Below are 16,210 nucleotides of genomic sequence, written 5' to 3'. Positions count from 1 at the left end.
TTTACCTCTACGGCGGGAGCCATGGGAGGGACCGGAGTCAAAAGCTCGGAAATAATTTTTCTCATGCTTTCCATTTGAGCTTCCATGGAGGACCTCAACGAATTGATGTCATCCATGGTGACCATCTTAGCGGCCTCTTCCGCAGGCCCATCGTCCGACATACTCTTAGGCGGTTAAGCCCGAAATAAGAGCCGAGGCTCTGATACCAATTGAAAGGATCGTATGCCGCACCTAGAGGGGGGGGGTGAATAGGTGCTAACCAATTTTTTTGTTCTTTTTCAATTTAGGCTTGACACAAAGGTAAATTCTCTAGATATGCAACTAAGTGAATTTACCTATATGACAAGGTTACCACTAAGCAAGATATAGCTACGCAATATATAGGAGATAGAATAGGATAGAGGTAACCGAGAGTGGAGCACGCGATGACACGGAGATGATTCTCGTAGTTCCCTTCCTTTGCAAGAAGGTACGTCTACTTTTGGAGGAGTGTGGTTGCTACGAAAGCCAAACCAATAGCCACGAAGGCTTCACTCAGATCTCCTGTGAGCAACGCCACGAAGGCCTAGCCCACATCCACTAAGGGATTTCCTCGAGGCGGAAACCGGGCCTTTACAAAGTTCTTGGGGCACACATCCACAACCGAATTGGAGGCTCCCAAATCTGTAACAACACAACAATCAACAACAATACATCAACACAAATCAACTAGGGATCCAAAGAGGAACACTAGCAAGGGGGCCCTCAAATAAATGAGGGGGAAATGTAAATCGCTTCGGTGAGGATGTAGATCGGTGTCTTCTCCTTCGAATCCCCAAAGATCAAGAGCTTTGGTTGGGGGAGGAAGGAGATCTTGCAAATCTTGAGTTCTTGAGGTGGCTCTAATGGTGGTGAAGCTTGGCAGATTTTTGTGCAATGATTGAGCAACTTGTCCCATTGGAGAAGAGAGCTATTTATATGATTGGAGCTCTCAGATCTGACCGTTTGGACGTTTTCCAGTAACACCGGAAGTTCCGGCCAGGAGGGCCGGAAGTTCCGGCAGGCACCGGAAGTACCGGCCAAGTGGACCGGAACTTCCGCCAGGAAGATTCCGCGCAGACGACCTGGTCAAAAAGAGATTGGGGCGGAACTAGGGTGGAACTTCCGGTGACCGGAAGTTCCGGCCAAGTTCCGGAATTTTGAGAAAACCTTACTGGACATACTGAGCCACAAACGCTGGGTTTCCGGAACTTGCCCGGAAGTTGGGCGGAAGTTCCGCTGACCGGAACTTCCGCCCTTCTTCAGCGGAACTTCCGCCCTTCTTCGCCGGAACTTCCAGCCAGCGTACAAAAACTTCAACTGAGAGGAGCGCTGAGGGTCTTCTGGAAGGAGAAACTGGGGCGTAAGTTCCGCTGACGGTAGCTGGAACTTCCGCTCCTGGGCGGAACTTCCGCTCGCAGAGGCCGGAACTTCCGCCCGAGGAGAAAAACCAGCATAGCTTCAGTTTCGTCACTCCAATTCATCAGTCATGTTTATACAGTGAAATCTTGTACCTGTCTACATCAACACACATAAATATATACCTAGTATTGACATCAAACACACAAAACCCAAAAGGGCGGGAAATGTTCTTTCAGGCCTTCTAATGCACTGCAATTAACAACCCCAAAAGATCCTAAATGAAAAAAATACAAACCCTAAAGTAACCAGTATGGATATTTTGCAGATTTGTAACCTTCGATTCTAAGGACCCCAAGTTTAGGCGGTGGCATCAGACCTTATAAAATCTATACAAATGTAAACTATCCTCTGTATTCATATCATTCTTGCAACTCCAGACAAGGCGTAATCTTCCAAGATGACTTTTCTTATAACTCTAACTTCGACTGCTTCATCCTTCCCAGTAACATTTCTTTATATTTATGACACTTAATGTACCACATCGTTCATGTCCCTCCCTCAGCTGTCGCAACTCATATCCCTTTCTTGCACAGAAAATTCATCAACTTGTTGGAGTGAAGTTAGCTTACCCATGTTATGAATTTGAGGCAGGGTTATTTTGTATGACCCTGTATATTCTATCATCATGCCCTTCAAGTTGCCGTAACTTCCTTAGCATATTTTGTTAGGCAAACTCTCTTGTCATTTAACTGAAGTGACTGTAAGTGGTAAAGAAAAGAGTACACATTAATCTTGGCAATTCATGAATCCGTGTTTTGATGATGTTCAAATACCGAAGGTGCTTCAGCATATCTTCCACTCTCTTGTTTTGGTTGCTCGAATCAACATGGCCCTCTGCCATCCAAAGGCGAACCAACTCATCAATGACATACTTGTGGCCTTTTGTAAACAAGCTGCAATATAGAATGCACCTCCAAAGACTTGGTCGCCATGGATCTCAATGAACAGCTTTGATACCACAAAAGGATGGGCAAGAAAGACAGCAGGTGTTGAGCCAAATCCCTAGTTCATACACAATCATAATGTTGGTCAACCATCCGAACCGGGGTTCCAGTTATTCATACGAAGGAACAAGCAAAGAATATAGGATTTGGTTGATCCTCTCGTCAAGTCTGTAAGCGATCCCGAGCGTAGTATGGATAAATGCTCACGTCTATCTATACCGGGTCACCATGGAAGTTCTAATTGGTCCTTGGCAGCAGCAAACTAGTGGAGTGGTGATGCGAGCTGAACTTATTATTGAGAAATGTAATGACCGATCGAACTTTATCTTTTATTGGTACCGGGGGAGGACGACCGATTGGAAAACTCGTAACTAGACATGTAAAAAAAGCGTTCATTAAATTGGATTGGAATAGAAGAGTTGTAATTGAAAGGATACCGCATCCCATTAAATGGATTCTTGGCGCCATTCTTTGGTCGAGTGCAATATGGCTCGGTGCGTATGGGTCTTGGTGGACAGAGATAGAAGAGAGCACATGAACCGTAACGGATGTTGGCTCAATCCGAAGGAAATTATGCGGAAGCTTTGCAAAATTATTATGAAGCTACGCGACTAGAAATCGATCCCTATGATCGAAGTTATATTACTACAAGAAGTAATGCTGTTAAGATCCGTGGCTTCTCAGCGCTCGGCAGTGCCATGCCGTGTTTCTGTCACTGACGGTGGGCCTGTGTATGAGAGACATCTGTCGTGCGTGTGTTCGTTGGGCGGTGCCAGCGTGATGGTGAACTATCTTCGCGCGGTTTCCTTGCTTTGACACCCAAACCCGTCCACACTTAATCTGGATCTCCCTCTCGCTCTCTAGGGCAGCCGTTCCTCCCTCTGCCTCAAATCAACCACCGCACAGCCATGCCCATGAGGTTGGGAAAGTCCTGCTCGAGGAGGGGGTCATGGGGCCATGATGGCGCCGTGCAGAGGACAAATCGGCGGCTGAGGCTTTGCCTCTCCCGCCGAAGCCGGCATGGAGGAAGGGGAGTCGGCCGTCTTGGAGGAGAGGAAAAGACCTTGCGCCGCTGCAGCCGAGATGGAAGCAGGCCGAGCCGGCCATCAGGGGGAGAATCGCCGGCGCCGGAAGGGACGACGACCATGCCGCCGGGGGATGCCCAGCGGCAGTGGAAGAGAGGAAGACACCGCCTCCAGGCCGACACCGTCCCCAATCATCCAGCGCCCCGGCCACTGCCCTTCCCAACTACTGTGCGCCGCCGCGGACACCGTGCCGCCTCACCTTTTTTTTGCGGGCGAGCGCATGTGCGCCATGGCGCTGTAATTTAAACTCGCCGAGCTGGGAGCGCTGCCGCTCGCGACGCTCGCGGTCGTACTCCGGCCGCCGTGGACACTGCCGTCCCCCCTGCGCCCTAGATTGCCGGCCGGTTGCTACTGGACTCCAGGCACGCAGCGTGGAAGAAAAATACCAGAATCACACAGGTATTTTTTTCGTCCTACTTTGATTGTGCAATTTCTTCTTACTGTTTTTGTTTCCTGTAGGTTTAGCACTCCGGTACATCCAGATTTTAATGTACCATCGATTTTATTTGGGATGTTCTTCATGTCTTTGCATTTCCTGTACTGTGAGGGTTTGACGTACAATCATGCTTGTGGTTTAAAGCCATTCAGTTTTTGGCCAAACTAAGTTCTCTTTGTAAGAGGAGATGAAGTGGTGAAAATCAATAGTTACTGCAGAATGATGTTATATTATGAAAAAAATAGTTACATTTGTAGTGACAATCAATTTTCAAGAACCCAAGAATCATTTTTCAGTTACACTTCGGAAGTACTAGGAACTTAGAACTGATGAATCATTATATGTCGCACAACAACATGGGAAAAGCTTCGTTATTATAATTCCTATAGGTTATTGGACTTCTCTACAAGGAAGATTATAGATATTGTTACAAAACCTGTATTGTCTCCTCTTCTTCATCGGTTGAGCTGAAGCAAATCTATTAAATCGGATCAGTGTCCAGATTACGGATGTGGTAACAAATTTGTAGCATGTAGGAGATTGGTTCTCTTAACGAATCAACTAGACTGAAGGCACTTTGTTGTTAAGCTGGGTAAACGTGATAACCAGATATTTGATAGGTCGAGTTGAATTGTAGCACTACTCTAGGAGCAACTTGAGTAGCTCTTCTTTAATCCTTCAGTCTGATTCTTGCTATAGGGATGGTACTTCAGGTTGTAGAACATTATGAATGCATACACACAAGGAGATAGTCAGTTAAATGCATGTTTAAATGGCTAGCGAAGGTATTGGTAAATAAATCAAATATGGATTCAACTTACTGATTTTATCCGTCATTGGCATGTTTATGTATACCACTCCTTATATTCGAGCGTGTAATTATGTGCTATGTGTGAAGACTGTTAACAGAATGTCTTATGTGGGTGTAACGCAATTTCTAGAATGTTTTCGTTGTTTATGATTCATCCACTGGCTACTTAACCAAATTTGATAATATAATGGGTCAATCACTGACTCATTTTCTCTAACATGCTAAAAGTGTTCTATGGTATATTTATGATTATAACAGTGCTTCGTATGTACTATAACTATTTAACCACTAACTTGAAAAACTAACTTTTAGAGTTAAGCGACAAGCAATAGTTAGTTTTTTGCCGCTTTCTTTCTTAATTATTCGTGGATTTTAGCAACTACTACTACGTAAATTTAGTTGTGAAGAAGTTTCTGTCAACTAGGTTTTCTCAAGGAGGATATTGCTATGCTTGCTTTAGTTGTTCTGAGATTGCTTAATTTTTCTGTCAGCTAAATTTTAGACCACTACTGCACAAGATAAGAAGATTTAGTTGTTTTGAGATTGCTTAATTTTTCTTACCACAATAAAATGTATACAGAGAGAAGGTGGGAGCTCAACAAGCTACAACTACACTTTTCCAGATTTGTGGTTTGTCCACTCAGAGCTCAGACACCATCATTAATTTCCATTCCTCCTTTTGCTGTATGGTAGAACTTGTGTCTGTAATGTCTCTGCTGAATTGCACAAGTCATGTTCATGTATTTAGAAATCGACAATGGTCTTTAAGTTCATTCCTTTGTATGCCCTTAAATTCTTCACGTTCTAAAATTATCGATTTTCTTAAGTCCTTTTTTTTTTGGTTTGTAGGTTCTACCAAAGTACTTCAAAGGTATATACAATACACTAGGATCTTAGTCCTACAATCTTTTAGTTTTAGGGCCTATGGATGTTTTCTTGGCTTTAATTATCGATGTGTTTTTCTGTTGCCTTTGCATAGACATTCCTTCCTGCTGATGGTGAAAGATCTTGTTCAAATATATTTTGGAAGGGATTTTGAGCTATTTGAAAGTTTTGGAAAATAATTCTCACATGATTTTTTATTGATTTCCTTAAATATCCACATGTTCCTGAGCATAGTGCGAGGCTCAGTGCCCCACACGATGCTACGTGAGCGTGGCAGCTTTGCAAACAGCCGGGCACTAGCGCAGCAAAATCCACGTGTCACCGAGCTTGCCGGAGCGCAACAGCGTGCGCGGCCAGCAGCGCACTAGCGCACAAAATGAGCACCTGACCATGAGGCGTATCGACTAGAAGCAGATGGACAATTGCAAAGGTGTTGGTTTGGTAGATTTTCGCAAGAGTAGTTCTCTTAGTAGGATCGTCATCCAGCAAGTGAATTAAACACTTTGAGCAGAAGTTACGTGGATTCAATTGGGGCAGGGCCTGGAGGTACTAAAACATTATTCATTTTTGGTCGTAGGCAATGGATATATTTATCCCTTTTGATTCAGCAGTAGCATATGAGGTTTGAGACGGCATAATTTTCTAAAAATTAAGCAAAGGTTGAAATTCTCACCGGAATGGAGGTGAACATTTTTCATGGGAGTTAACTTTCCTTTGATGCAGTGGTGAGAGTCACGACTTCAATTCATATAATTGCTGCGCGCAAAAGTTTCATATGCTATACAACAAGCCAATCAGTGCCTTGGTTGGTGCTTAATGAGTGTTGTACTTTTCATGTACATCAGCAGGGTTGTTAACTATAACTCATTTATATGTATCGCAGTGAAACATGATGGTTTAAATCAACTTTATTTTATCTTTAAGTGTTGAATGGAGTTCTTAGTACGTATCTCCCACCGAGTACAAAAAAGGGAGCCATGTAGTAGGTTTAGCAAGAATTTAAACACATCTAACTTTTTTTTGTTTTACCGTGTTCTAAAATAATTCCTGATAGTCCTTTTTCAAGGACATGACTGATAAGATTGCTTGCAAGCAACCAGAAGCTTTGAATATTACCGTAACAAGTTATCCATCTCTTAGTATTCGTTGTTTGTCTTTTGTTTTCACGAATCAGTGATATGCAAGAGAAGTATAATCTCATTTGGCAAAAAGCAGAGGTAAATGTAAATTTCCTGTTTGGTCATCATGATTTCGAGATCTTATTTTTGTTCTAATATCAGTTTCCTATACTATGGTACAAATAGCTAGACCTGACAAGTGAGTAATACTCTACAAAAGAGAAATTAAGTTGGTCATGTTATGACCTGAAGGAGAAAAAAACATTAGCTTGAGCAGAAAACATAAGCTCAGTCTTATGCCCCATTTTCCATTCATGCAAAAGCACTTTAGTAGTTTAAACAATATTTTAACACATTGTTGTGCATAAGAGAATGATTTTTAGCACTTCAAGGTTGTATTTTGAGATCAGACTTGGAAAATATAGCCGTGATAATGATGCATGTAGGTCGGTGATGAATTTGCTTCAATGTTCAATATCCTCTCTGGTACCAGCTATGCATCCATTGACCTATGTGAATCTTGAGTTGATCTCTGTTATATAACACTGTACGTAATAATATGTAATTCTGCAATTATACTTGAACAATAAGCCTATGCTCAGTGGATTCACGCGGGCTATTTACTCATTTTGAGTAGTATTTCAAAGATACATTGGAGATAAAGAAGATTTTAGCGTTGAAGTTAAATATGTTGCACATTGGAGCTTTTCAAAATGTTGTCCTCCTACTAAAAAGTGATCACATATTCAGTATTTGGTCATGTATCATCCCTGTGTATAGCAAGTTGTCGCAGTGTTGACTAGGCATGATCTACCTGCTGTTTCAGCACCCATTGAATCACTTTAATCTGATTGGATTTCTCTAACTAATGATGATCTTGGATATGTACAAAAGAAGATGGATTGGCATGTGACTCAAGAGGCTCCTCTTAGATCTGCTGCTGAAACCATCCCTTTGAGGACACTGAGATCTGAATAATTTTGGCCAACATCAACCGTTTTGCGTCTGAGATGCTTCTTTCCTGTATGAAAGAAATCAAAACTAGAGTTTCCAGATTCAAAAAAGACATTTATGTGATAATCTTGGTGATCTTTGTGCACCATGGTATTTTCAAAATTCTGTACACTATATATATTGTATTGTCGTTCATAGAGGAAAGTAAATGAAACTATTTGTGGTTCAGCATCACAGGATCCTGAGCAAGATCATTTGTTCTTATTATGCCTTGCTCCTCTGCAATATGGAGAACCTTCGCAGAAAATTAAATATTTGTATTGCCTGTATTGTTTTTTTCCAGACATAAGTGTTCCATATCTTACTTTGCCCAATATGACTCAAGATAAATGAAATATATTTATATTGTGGTGTTTATTGTTTTGCTAAAAATAGATGGAATAATTTTCTTTTGTGATTTTTTTCTACATGCAACATTTGTGCCCTCCGGCATTCTAAGCCTAACAGAAGGGGCAAATGTTCACGAAAATAACTCCTCATTTGCAGTCTCGCGTGTTCTGACGTTGGACCATGTATTGCGTTAATACCTATAAACTTTGCACTGATTTTTTGGAGCATGTAAATATGTCTGTGGTCTACAAGTATGTATTATGCAAACAAAGACATGAACTGGCAACCTAAATGCGTGCTACCAGCGCTGGCCATGCTATGACAGAACAAATTGAAGGCGGCGCGGCGAAGCGCGCTTCTTTATCTAGTACTCTATAACATAGGCCTTATACACACAAGCAATGGAGAGCATACAAAGGCTTTGGAATATTATTTTCAGGCACTAGAACGAAACCCCTTCTTACATCAAAGAAAACAAGCACAAAGCGGCGCAAGTAGGGGCTGAGCACGCCGTTCATCAATGCCTGGAACATCGTCGGGGCATTGGAGAGGCCAAAAGGCATCACCAAGAACCCGAAGTGGCCATGATGAGTTCGGAACGCTATCTTCGTGATATCGTCCGGATGCATCCACACCTGATGATAGCCGGAGCGGAGGCCGAGCTTGGTGAAGAAGCACGCCCCATGTAACTCGTCCAAGAGCTCATCCACGACGGGGATGCAAAATTTGTCCTTGGACGTCCTGGCGTTGAGCGCGCGATAGTCAATGCAGAAGCGCCACGTGCCGTCAGCCTTGTGCATGAGGAGCACCGGCGCGGAGAAGGGCGATGCCGAAATCCGAATGATGCCTTGAGCGTGCATGACCCCAACTTGGCGTTCGAGCTCGTCCTTTTGCAGCTGGGGGTAGCGGTACGGACGTACGGCCACATGAGTTGTGTCCGGCAGCAGGTGGATGTGATGGTCACATGGGCGGGCTGGCGGCAGACCCTGCGACTCGTCGAAGAGGTCGATGTGCTGCTGTAGGAGGGCGGCCAGGAGGGAATGCTCTCTGTCGAGGGCAGCCGCCACCAGGTGTGGGGCTGAGGAGCCGCCGGGGAGGCACCGCCAACGACCTCCCACCGGACGCGGCGGCCCAGATGCCAGAAGATCCCAGAGGATGGGTCCCAGAGTGCGAAGAAAGTCGACACCGAGGATGAAGTCGAAGCAGCCCAAGTCAATGCCGATGCGGTTGACAGAGAAGTTCTCGTCACCGATGAGGATGGGGACCTGCCGAGCAATGCCCTGACAGGCCAGGCGGTCACCGTTGGCGACGGTCATGCTGAGCTGCTCCGCGCTGGACGGCTGTAGCCCAGACGGCACATGTTGGCCATGGACATAAAGTTTTGCGTGGAGCCCGAGTCCAGGAGCACGATGAGTCGCACGCCGTTGATCGTCACCAGCAGCAACATGGTCTCCTCCCGACGAATGCCTGCGAGCGCATGGAGGGAGACGACGAAGGCTTTGTCCTAGACCGGCCCTTGGGTAGTTGCATCGGCCTCGAGCTCCACTGCGACGTCATCCACGTCCGCGTCGTCGACGGTTTCCAAGTAGAACAGGTGTGGGCACACGTGACCCGGTGCGTAGGGCCCTGCAGGCGGCAGGGCCGGGCGCAGTTGAAGCACAATCCTTTACGTCGACGGAACTACCTCTTCGTGGCCATGGCGACCGTGGCGAAGGGCCCTGCAGGCGGCAGGGCCGGGCGCACCGGGCCCGGGGCTGTCGGCGCAAGGCGGGGGGGGGGGGGGGAGGCCGCACGCCTTTCGCCGGAAAGGCCTGCTGCATGGCGAGCGCTCGCAGTTCGAAGGCGCGGGCGTAGTACATGGCCGACTGCATGTCCCGGGGTTCCCGCAGCTCCACGTCCACACGGATATGATCCGGAAGGCCGCCCAGGAACAACTCGGCACGCTGGCGAGCCGTGACGTCGGGCGCATGGCCTGCCAGCGTCTGGAAACGGCCGGCGAAGTCCTGCACCGAGGTGGTGAAGGGTAGGCGCCCGAACTCGGCCAGCCGGCTCCCGCGTATCGGGTGGCCGAATCGGAGTAGGCAGAGGTCACGGAAGCGCTCCCAAGGGGGCATGCCACCTTCGTCCTGCTCGAGGGCGTAATACCATGTCTCTGCGGCACCACGGAGGTGATAGGAGGTGATCCACGTGCGGTCGGACTCCAGTGTGCGCTATCCCCGGAAAAACTGGTCGCACTGGTTGAGCCAGTTCAGGGGGTCTATAGTGCCGTCGTAGGTGGCGAAATCCATCTTGGTGAAGTGAGGCGGCTGCTGGCCGTGAGGAGCGGCGGTGTAAGCCCCCTCGTGACGGGGCAGCGAAGAGGCTGGGGCCGTGTAGGTGGGTATCAGAGGGCCCCCCTAGAACGGGTGGCCATCAGCGCCTCCATAAGGATCGACGTAGCCCGCGAAGCTGCCGAAGGGCGAGGCCGAGGGTGATGCTTGGGGCTGCAGCACGGTTGGCTGGCAGGGGGCCGCCGTGAAGACCGGTGTGGCGAGCCAGGCCGGAAGCGGTGACGGTGATGGCGGGAACCTGATCGGATTCATCGGCACCCCATGAGTCGTCGCGGCAGGCCCCTGGTTGGAGACGGCGGCCTAAGGAGATGGCACGGGTGCCCCGGACGGCTGCGGCAATGGCGGAACTGCGGCCACAGTAACCGGCGGTGGCGGCCCGTATGGGGCTTGCAAGGAACGTGCGGATGCCCGCGACCACCTGGGTGAGGCCCCGGATTGCCGACGTGAGCTCCGCCAGGGTGAGGAAGACGGAGGTGTCGAGCGGCTAAGTCAGAGTGGCGGAGGAGAACGGCCCTGAGGCAGGCGACACGGCGCCCGCGGAGGTCATCGGTGGGGCGGCGGTTGTGGTGGTGGGTAGGGCGGAAGACATGATCGAGCCTGAGCAAGCTGATACCAGATTGATAGGAGCTAGGGTCCTACTAGGTCTAAGGCGTATGTTATATGTGTGGAAGGAGGGACAGCAAGGAGCTGGGCGCACCTAACGCGTGCTAGCGCCGTGGTCGCGCGTGAGAAGGAGGAGGCGGTGGCGCAGGGAGGGCGGCTAGGGTTTGGAAACTCCGACTCCTGAGGAAGTCGGCAACAAATATGTTTATTGCTCATCTCAATACATAGCATTACAAGTGTTTATCCAGCTAATATAAGCTGGGCCAAGCCCTTAAGTCGAACCGCTGCTAGGCCTCTTCCGGCTATAGGCCAGCCCGGTCATAACAACTACCTTCCCTGCCTTGGATTAGTGGTACTGCTCCAATAGCCCATCTCCAGCCGTTCCAAGATGCCCTCTCCCTGGTCCAGACAGCGGCGTGGGATCAGAACTCGAGCTTAATGCTCCCTGCACATCGCATTTTGTGTCAGTACAGCAATAGATAATTGCAAACTTCGGTAACAATCAAACCACATATGAAAGTACCTTACGGTCCAGGAGCCAACATTCCTAATGGCGCTGGCATCAGAGACAAGGTCTTGCTCTTTCACTGGCGCTGCTGCCAACATTCCAAATGGAGCTGGCATCAGAGACAAGGTCTTGCTCTTTCACTGGCGCCGCTGTCACGCAGACCCCAAGCAGCACGGAAGGAGTGAACAAGCAACCACATAGGTAAATCCCTCGACACAGATGAACACCTGCAGGTAACATATCAGGCTCAGCACAAGCAAAATAACTCACAACAGCAGTAAAATAAACAAATGGCACCATAAACCATTCAACACATGAAGCAGTGTAAAATATGTGGAATCTGGAGTATTGCTGCACATCAACATGCTAGGATCAATCTGACTGAAAAATACATTTCAGTGTAGTTAAGCTAACAGACTAAGCTATCCGGGCAGAAAACACATCATTATAGTTAACACCAAAAGTTCCATCATTAATATACCATAGCAAGTACATCTCCTTTATAAACCAGATGGTGGATTTAAAAGAATTATCACAAACCAGATTCCTTGCTTTGACTGAATATACATTCACACCCTTCAGTGTCAAAATTTCAGAAGCGCACGTTGCTACCTAAATCAGTGATTTTCAGAAAAGACATGTAAATTGCTGATTCGAAGAAGAGCTGGCTTGAATACTATGAGTATTGCCAAATTGTAGTACTAGTAACAAGCTGCTCTACTAGTATTTATACAAGGAAACGACATGCATCAGTACATCACCATCTACTCCAGACCAAAGCTTTTTCCCATTACGTGCTCTGGAAATAAGGAGCTCTGAATGCTTGCACAGAACAAGACTTGAAAAAACCTATAACAGAAGATTTTACCCCAAGCAAAAGAACAAACATCTCGCCCGCTTCTTCAACTAATGCAGCATCTGCAACTAGTACAAGAGATTCAGGCTGTTCCACAACAAACTGAGAAACAATGGGCTTCAAATGAGCCTGCAAACAGCAAAGATTCAACAAAAATGTTAGTGCAATTTTCTGGTGACTGGCAAAAGCATGCTGGATATGCAAGTAAACTATCACAAACATGTAACAGGAAGACAGGAAGCAACCTTGGTTATTACTGCAGTTACGCCGGTCATCGACGCCGGCTAGATAGCGGCCGTGGTCGCCACTCGTTGACAGCTCCTCCCCCTCAGGCTCTCAGTCTCCCACAAGAACTCGCCAGTGCAGCTGCTGCCATCACACAGTACAAATTCACACGCCTCAGTGTTAAGTTTTAATTACCTTAAGAATCAGTTGATTTTCAGAAAAATACATATGCAGACTATATATGTAGTTTCAGATACAGCTTATTTGGGCACTAGGAGTTACTACACTGCAGCATAGTAACGGGCTGCTGTGCTACTACATGCAGATGGTGAAATTTTGACACAAAGGACCACCTGCCTCAGTGAATTGTCAAAAAAGACCACCTATAAATAGATTTGACAAAAAAGACCACCTTCGTCGTGACGGAACTGCCCCCAGGCGACACGTGGAAGATGCCGCCGTAGCAGCTGGCGGCACGTTAGCTACCAGGGTCGCCGTCAGGAGCCGTCGAGCCACGGTGGGCCCTGCCGCCCCCGCCTGTGGTGGCAAGGTGATGTGGCAGGGTGCCGCCACTGCCCCTGGCGGCATATCCGTCCGTCATGATAGCGCACAAACCGAATCCTTGCATGTGCTCCGTAAGGTTGAATGAGCATGCTAGTAGTGTGTACGTACAAGCAAAGGTTAAGAGCATCCCAAGCCGTTGGAGGCCCCCGGGCCATAATCCGGATGAAAATTCGTCCGGATTGGATCTATTTTTGGTATGGGGAGCAACGATTTTCCAGCCGTCCCCGGGAATTTGCACGGGCCAGAGCGCGGAATCTTCACTGACACGCGGGCCAGAGCGCAGAATTTGCTCCATCCGGAGTCCCCAGCAGCACCCCGGAAAACCGAGGATGACCTGGGGAGTCCGGACGGATTGCGCCCAAATCCGGACGAAAACGAGTAGGCTGGTGACGTGGATCGCCGGTTCATCCGTCCGGATGAAAAAAAAGGCCCCGGGGGGCATGAGTGGAGATGCTCTAATCAGCATGCTAGCACATGCCTACGTAAGGAACAACCCAGCATCCTTGATCGAGTGCTAGCTGGACGGACGGACATGCCGCCAGGGGCAGTGGCGGCACCCTGCCACGTCACCTTGCCGCCACAGGCGGGGGCGGCAGGGCCCACCGTGGCTCGACGGCTCCTGACGGCGACCCTGGCAGCTAAAGTGCCACCACATGCGGCGGCGGCAAGCTCTGCCGCCAGCTGCTACGGCGGCATCTTCCACGTGTCGCCTGGGGGCGTTCTGCCACAACGAAGGTGGTCTTTTCGTTCTGTTCACATGTGGTCTTTTTGACAATTCACTGAGACAGGTGGTCCTTTGTGTCAAAATTTCGCAGATGGTAGATGAATGACACGAGATGTAGGACCTGATCATCTATACCAAACCAAGCTTTGACCCATTACATGCTTTGCAAACAAAACTAGCACGAGTTCTGAATGTTGGACCTAGAACCGAAGGATTCAGACCTAGAACGGAGGCATTCATACCATGAAGACAGGCCACAACTAGCATCCCTGGGTGGCCCTGCAGCTAGGCCGGAGCATGGGTGCTCGCAAAGCACGACGGCGTGGCGGCGGCGCTGGCCGTCGGCGCCGACAAAAGCACGCCGTTCCTCCCCTGAAGAACCTCTCCGTCTCGCACTGCCCACGGACACGAGGTGTCGGTGGAGGCCGTCCTATAGAAGGGGAACAGCGAGGAGGAGGACCGGCCGGAGCTGCACCCAGCCCGGACGCGGTTGCCGACGGTGAGGGCGGCGTGCTTGTTGACCGGCACCATATGCTCCGGGCGGTGCAGCCGGTCACCGCGCTGCCGCGCCGCCGCAGCCACCATGGACGCCAAAGGTCGAAGCTTGAAGTCATTCTCGTTTGTACAGCCAGGGGTTTGTTTGTGTGGGTGCTGGAGCGGTGGTCGGGCTATCGCCGGAATCGGCCGGGATCTGCGACGGAGGCGGAAAGGGGATTAGAGTGAGGCGGCGCTGGTCGAGGGCAGGTCGCGAGCGTGGTGGTTGGGCTGGGAGTAGAGTGAGGCTGGGACTGGGATAATTGGGCCCCGGGACTTCTATTTAAAAAAAGTTAAACTAAGTAAAGTTTAATCAAATTTTTAGAAGAATGTATCAACAAATATGATATTTTATAGATACTATATGAAAAGAATATTTACTGTCTATCTAATAATAGCGAGTGCGCAGCCAGCCTACCCGAGTTCGAATCCCCATCTCATGGTAATTTTGCAAGGAGGGGTGGATCTTAAACCAGGTTATCATCCTAGCGTCCCTCAACGTTTTTTTTTATCTAATAATAGAGAACCAAGTCCTTGCTCAGTGGCAAGGCTAGCGAGTTCGCAGCCAGCCCACCCGGGTTCGAATCTTCATCTCGCGGTAATTTCACAAGGAGGAGTGAACTTTAAACTGGATTATCATCCTAACGCATTCGCAGGGAGAATCATCCTACCTAACAGCATAGCCAAGGGAGGTAGTAGGATTTGGCGGGGTTCCACCTCTTCTACATACTACCCGAGGCTCACACACATGATATACTGACAACACAGGGGGGGATAAAAGATCACGTTTGCAGGAAACAATACAAATGGAAAGTACACCATTTTTTGGGAGAGTCTATTTGGCACATGGGCATGGTACAATTTTTTAAATTTATCATAAGTTGAATTTTCTTCTAATCATAATATGACAAATGTAAATTCAATTGTTTGCTATTTCATCAAAAGTTAAATCTTTTACTTGCCAATTACAATGAATACACATATTCACTATTGGACTCGGGGGGTAGAATAATTATTCTACACTCACCCTATTTCTTGGCAACCATACGTTATATGTACGTCACATATATTTGTTCGCACCTCGTAATTCGTGTAGAACGTAATGAAATATAGACATGGCGTAAAAAGTTTAGTTCATGCGGCATACTAGAATACGTCATAAAATACGTAATTTTGTGACTTTTACGTTAGTCTGACTCATATATTTGATTATTATGTCGAACTTTTTCTTGTGAGTTAATATGAACATAAGTGTTTATATGCAAAAACTCTAAATGTAATAACGTAAAAATATCTTGGGGGATAGAAAAAATGAATTAGTGCTAGGAGGAATTAGACACTAAATGATATAGTAGAAGCGGGACCTCGACGTGAGAATTCCAGAAATCCTACCTAATAGCCTAGTGGTTGGGGTCGCAGTGGCGCACCCCAACGACCAGAGTTCGAATCCTGTCAGGAACGAATTTCTGGAATTCTCACGGCGAGGTCCCGCTTCTACTATATCATTTAGTGTCTAGTTCCTCCTAGCACTAATTCATATTTTTAAAATATCTTGGGGGGACAGGATAATTTTTCACCGCCCTGGATGTTGCTGAACAACATGTCTCTAGTTTTTTTTTGAAGATTATAGTTTATAATTACATATACATGCTTGTTAACAATGTGTATACATGTAGCTTACATTGTTAATAGGCTAATAATTTACTAATTTACATGTAATTACTAGTGCAAATAAGTTGTAATCTTAAAAGAAAACTAGTATACCATGGACAAAAAGAATGAGTGTTGACGATTTGGAAAAAA

Source organism: Lolium rigidum, chromosome 1, assembly GCF_022539505.1.
Source record: "Lolium rigidum isolate FL_2022 chromosome 1, APGP_CSIRO_Lrig_0.1, whole genome shotgun sequence".
Lineage (NCBI taxonomy): Eukaryota > Viridiplantae > Streptophyta > Magnoliopsida > Poales > Poaceae > Lolium > Lolium rigidum.
This window is presented reverse-complemented; position numbering follows the sequence as displayed.